The following is a 6,000-nucleotide window of genomic DNA, read 5'->3' on the forward strand; positions in this document are numbered from 1 at the left end:
AAGGCATGGCTAACCACTTGTACAGTCCTTCTTTGCTCTTGAAAGCAATCTTCCACTCATTACCTTCTCTGGTACAAATTTGATGCTATCCACTCTTCAAATCTATCTTTTTGAAATACTCAGCCCCACTGAAATAGTCCATAATATCATCCATCCTTAGTAATGGAAATCTATACTTGATTTTGATCTTCTTGATAGTGCGATAATCTGTGCACATCCTCTATCCTTCTTTGGTGCTAATACTATTGGTACAACACATGGACTTAGACTCTCTCGAATCAACCCCTTGTACAACAACTCATGAAGTTATCTATTAAACTCTTCACTTTTTGCTAGTGGTATTCTATGTGTTTCCTTGTTTGGAAAACTAACTCTTGGAACGAAATCCATCTGGTGATTGATCTTTCTCATTGGGGGTAATCCACTAGGTACATTATCTAATAAAATATCACAAAACTCTCCAAACATGTCTACAACTTCTGCAGTTACCTCTTCTACTTCTTCGTTACTATCTTTTGGAATTATAACAAAACACATATGATACCTTTGAGAAACTCTTTTCCATCAACAAAACATATTCTAGTAGCACTACATACCTTTTGTTCTTTATGCTTCAATGGCTTCAACTTATGTTTCACTCCATCCTTGGTTAGAGTGTAGGTATTTGATTTCCCATCATGTACAACATTCCTGACAAACTGCCATGGCCTACCCAAAAATATATGACATATGTCCATAGGAATGATATCACAAAGTACCTCATCCTGGTAGCTTCCAATCTTGAACTTCACCGAACACTGCTCATTCTCCTTGACCTTGTGGTCATCTTGCACCGAAGCAATATTGTATGGATGTGGGTGTTTCTATCTCTTCAGCTTCAACTTGGTGATCATCATTTTTAACACTAGACTATCAGTACTTCTACCATCCATGATCACATCATAACACTTATCTTCACATATGAACCTTATGTGAAACAAGCTTCTTCTTTGATTGGGTTCATTCTCACCACTCTGTAGGACTCTTCTATTAACTAGGATTTCTCCTCTTTCAACATCTTTAGAATGTGAGGATCTAACATCTTCATCAACATTTGCAACTCTAACCTAGATTTCTATTCTTTGGTCATTCCTTTGTTGGAACTGGGTACATTCAAATGCTTTGTGTCCTTCTTTTCTATAGTGAAAACATTTCCCACAGAAGCGTCCTCTTCTAGATCCTTGTCCTCTACCTCTTCCTCTCTGATCTTTATTATTATGATCATGAAAATGATTGGAATTATTTCCCCTCTAGTTCTGACTACTGCTTCTAGTCCCATCCTTGTTCTTCTAATCATCATTATGGCCCCCATAAGATTGTCCACTAGATCTTCCACCATGACCTCTTCTAGTATTCTTGTTGTCAAATTTCTTGGTCAGTTTCTCCTCAACTCTTAGGGAAAACTAGTATGCCTCTTGAATATTGTTCATCCAAACTAGACTCAACTCATCATGAATGCTTGGCCTTAACCGATTAAGATAGTGGGTGACTTTCTCCTTATCAGCTTTTGCGTGGATAGTTCTAGTCAGAACATAGTAGAACTCTTTAATATACTCTTAAATAGATTTTATTGGTTGCTTCATTCCTTGCAATTTCTTCAATAGATCAAGCTTGTAATCCATAGGAATGAATTGTCACTTCATTTTAGCTATCATTGATCCCATCTAGAAATTTTATCCTTTCCCTCTCTATTTCACTCTAACTGAACCTATTTCACTCTAACTGAACCTCCTGCCACTAGATCTTTGCATGTCACTTTAGTTTTTCCTTCAGAAACTTGACCCTATCTTGATCCTCAATATCTTCATACTCAAAGTACTCCTCCAATTCATTGATCCAATTGATCAACTCCTCTAGGTTAAGATTTCCTAAAAATGTGCAAACCTCAAACTTGGGTCTTTTTCCAATCTCAGAGATGACCCTAAAAGCCTCTCTTCTCTAGGTTTAAAACCGCCTCTACTTTAGCATTTTCTTCTACTTTGTCATCATCCTCACTTTCATCTCTTATGGGAAGATTTGATCCTCTACACATTTGTTATTCCAATATTTGCATTTATTTTTGGAGGGTTTAGAAACCCTTAGGTGTATAACCTGTAACCCTTCCACTACGCTATCTTCATGCAGGTATTTTCACACTTTCACTAAAAATCTAGTGCAAACTACTCGCAATTGGCAATCTGTCTACATACTTAGCCCAAATCATGATCGTGGCGTGAACTACCTTACAATCAGTGATCTATCCACACACTCAAGAACTCTAGCTTTGATACCACTTGATGAAAGGTGCTCCCCTTAAAACCATAAAATCATAACAAAAACAAAGAAATAATAACAAATATGAGAACAAAATATGGACATCTTATTTGCATTGTAAATGTGAAATTACAGAATTCACAAGTACAATATGCTAACCCACATCGGTGCCTTCATTACAATAATATGCAAGACAACCTATGAACTATCACCAAGAGTTGTCTTAGACAATGTTCAGGATTTTTTTAAATAGGCAATTTTATGCCACTTGAAAAAGTTCTAGATAGTCAAACTTAATATCTAGGGCCGACAGGCCCTAACAATACATCTAGAGTCGGCCAAATACATTTTTGACAATTATTTTAAATATTTTGGGTAGCCCAAATTTGGAAGGCCATAACTCTCGAATCGTTGCTTTGATTGGCTATTATAATCACCTATTAAAAATGCCAACTCTTGATCTATAGGCTCAAAATTATGCAAACACTCTTTCATTGAGTTTACAGACCTCACCCAGGCACTCTAAGGCCTCCAACAGTGAGCCTGGAGATTTTTCTGCAAATTTTTCTACCGAAAATCCACAATAATTTCTTCAATAATTAAGTTGGAGCAATGATATTTTTATAATAGGCTTATAACTCTAAAATGAACCTTACTATAGAAAATGAGAACATTCTGAGTATAACAAGTTCCTAAAAACTAAAAATAATATATTTTTGGGTGATACAAGATTGCTCTTACACCCAGGATGCTCCTACATCATTATTCTTTTATGATATTATTTCTTAAATTTCAATTAGATATTATTGTAGATTTTTCTAAAAATATTCTAAGATGGAACTCCAATAAAACATAATTTTTGTGGAGACATAACACACAAATATATATGAGATATAAAATATGTAATTTTTTCTTTATCTTATTAATATTATTTTTTGAGTAACTTTAAATATAAGTTTAGTATTAAAATTGTATTTAACATATAATATGAATTATTTAAATGCAATAATGAGTAAATCGTATAATTAAAATTTTGATGTGAATGTAACTTTATTTATTTAAAAAAATTATGTTCCTTTTCAATGAATTCAATTCTCATTTTTTATTTATCTTAGAATGAATTTGTTACATATTTTTACATATTTCAATTTTAAGTAAATATATATGAAATATAAAATATGTAACTAATTTTTTAATTTTATTAATATTATATTTTGAGTAATTTTAAATATAAGATTTTAATATTAAAAATTTTGATCTTAAGAGGTCATATGATGTCTTAAAAAAGAAAAATTCATAATTCCTTCAAACGGTGCAACTGTTAGTTTTAAAAGATCTTGTAGTCGAATTTTGATATTCAGATTGTACGAACTACGTAACAAAAACAAAAAAAATTGATATTTAATAGGCGTCAAACTTATCCAGATAAAGGTGTTTGGATTTTTAAAAACAGAAACTTTCATCTTCGAACTTTTTAAATCAGAAGCTTTTATCTTTAGCTTTAAAAAACCAAAAACTTTCATCTTCTATTTTTTAAAATCAGAAGCTTTCATCTTTGCCTTAAGAAAAAACAAAAACTTTCATCTTCTATTTATAAAAATCAGAAGCTTTCATCTTTGGTTTAAAAAATCAGAAATAAAGTTTTAAACTTATACCTACAGAATCCTTGATTCTGAGAAATTAGAAACTTTGATATTACTTTCTTAAATTATCCCTAATTATTTGCAGAGATGAAAAGAGGGCTGTAATGCATAATCTACGATTTTGCGAATACTTATTTGAAAAGTCTAATCGAAACCATAATCTTATAAAGGCCAAATTTGTGTACAGAGCAGAAACAAAGACAGTTCTTTTTAAAGGATCCAGCAATGGCAGGCCATAAAAAACATGTAGCAGCTGTTCTTGTTATTGCATTCATGTTAACTTGTTCTGCACGTCAATTACACAGTGAAGAAGGGAGAGTACGTTTACCAGTTCAGCCAGATGATGTTGTGGATGTTGTGGAGATTAAGGGCACCCAAATGGTAATACCAATGTAGTTTAACATTTCATTTTCACAATGTTCGATAGCATGCAATCGTAATAACATTAACAAGTCCTCTTTTATATTCGGGTACTTGATAATTTGTTTAGGTTCTGTTGTTGTAAACTCATCAGTGATTGTATTGGTTTCAATTCAGGTACTGTTTGTTAAATCAATACCTCTAAATATTTCATCAAAACGTATGTTAGTTTATCTCAGGATTTGTAATGATTTTGATTTGGACACGTTCTAGGGTTCGTTTCTTTTCCCTAGTCTCCATATAATCAAAATTAATTCTTTTATCAAAAGACCTCTGGTTTTTGGCGAAGTTGAAAGACTCACAAAGAACCTACTTCAAGTCTTGCTTAAGAAAGAGTTTAAATGGACTGTAAGAACAAATCAGAGTTTGCGGGTACTGTGGACTTGGACTACTAGATGAGTTTAAGTAGTGAAATCTAAGGTATGTTTCTTTAGATGGTGCGTGGGAAATCACACTTAACTTAGGGTTTGCGTTGGTTTTAATCTATGCAACATTAAAGAGCATATTCAAAGTTTCTATTTATTTAGGTTTCCCATAAAAATTTGAAATAAGGTAAGTTAGGGTCTTAATTGGTTTCCATTAGGTCAGACATTGTATTCAAAGTTTGGATTTCGTAAGTGCAATGATTGGAAAGAGTAGGATTTGCATTTGTTTCACACTGGATGAAAGTGTACACTTTATGTTTTGAATTGTTCAGATGAGAAATTACACTAGATTACCTCAAGTGTTGATCGATTTTATCATGGACAAGATCAAAATGGAAAATTGCAAGATTTGATTTGTTTAAGTTATTCATCTGATATCATATTTTTAATCGGTTCATCACAAATGACATTAAATATTACTTCCAATATATCTATCTGAATAATGTTATTGTATCTTTTGATTTTCCTAAGTTGATCTATCAATTGGATTTTAGATAACTATTATTGTAAATTAAAACTCAAAATGTAGTGTTTAAACCTAAATCTTTCATGTTTATCATGATGATAAAGCAAAGATCCTTGTATGGCATTTGATCTTTCATTTGATAATTCTTGAATGATGAATAAATCTGATTGTACCAATGTTGTGGCAGAGCGTAGATCTGGAGATGGATGATGTTACAAAGAGCTCCACTGTTGATCAGAACCCTACTCCAAGGATGACATTTGATGATGCAGAGAGTTCCACCGACAAACTAGTATTTGCTAGGCTGCCAAAGGGACCTGTACCTCCCTCTGGGCCTTCTACTGATCCTCCCTGTTATAATCCTGAAGAGTGTGATGATTAGTAAAATCCCAAACATGGTCATAAATACAATAAATTTCCATAACATAATTTGGAAACAGTTATATGTTTTGTAATAAATGCACTAAATGTGCAAATATATTCAGGAAGCTGAAGAATGTGCTGTATGCAGATATACACAAATATGTACGAACAGAATAATTTGCTTAGTCACTAATGACCATATACCTAAGGAAACAATACCTACCAAACTCCTCTTGAATTTAGAATTTGTTTTGGTTATTCAACTATGCGTTCACCAATGTTCAGATCATTGTTCATTTCCATTTTTTTGCAATTAAAATAATGCATTTAGAGTGCATGAAGTATTTGTTATGAAGAAATAGATGTTCAAATGGGTGTAGAAATGTCTCCA

The 6,000-nt window shown here is 32.6% G+C and overlaps 1 pseudogene; it reads left to right on the forward strand.

Annotated features, from left to right (window-relative positions):
- Positions 1-5,786, forward strand: part of LOC149541718 (transport inhibitor response 1-like protein) — a 28,610-nt pseudogene extending 22,824 nt beyond the window's left edge.
- The last annotated feature ends 214 nt before the right edge of the window (positions 5,787-6,000 follow it).

Source organism: Cupressus sempervirens, chromosome 8, assembly GCF_028749045.1.
Source record: "Cupressus sempervirens isolate cs-2001-9-10 chromosome 8, ASM2874904v1, whole genome shotgun sequence".
Classification (NCBI taxonomy): domain Eukaryota; kingdom Viridiplantae; phylum Streptophyta; class Pinopsida; order Cupressales; family Cupressaceae; genus Cupressus; species Cupressus sempervirens.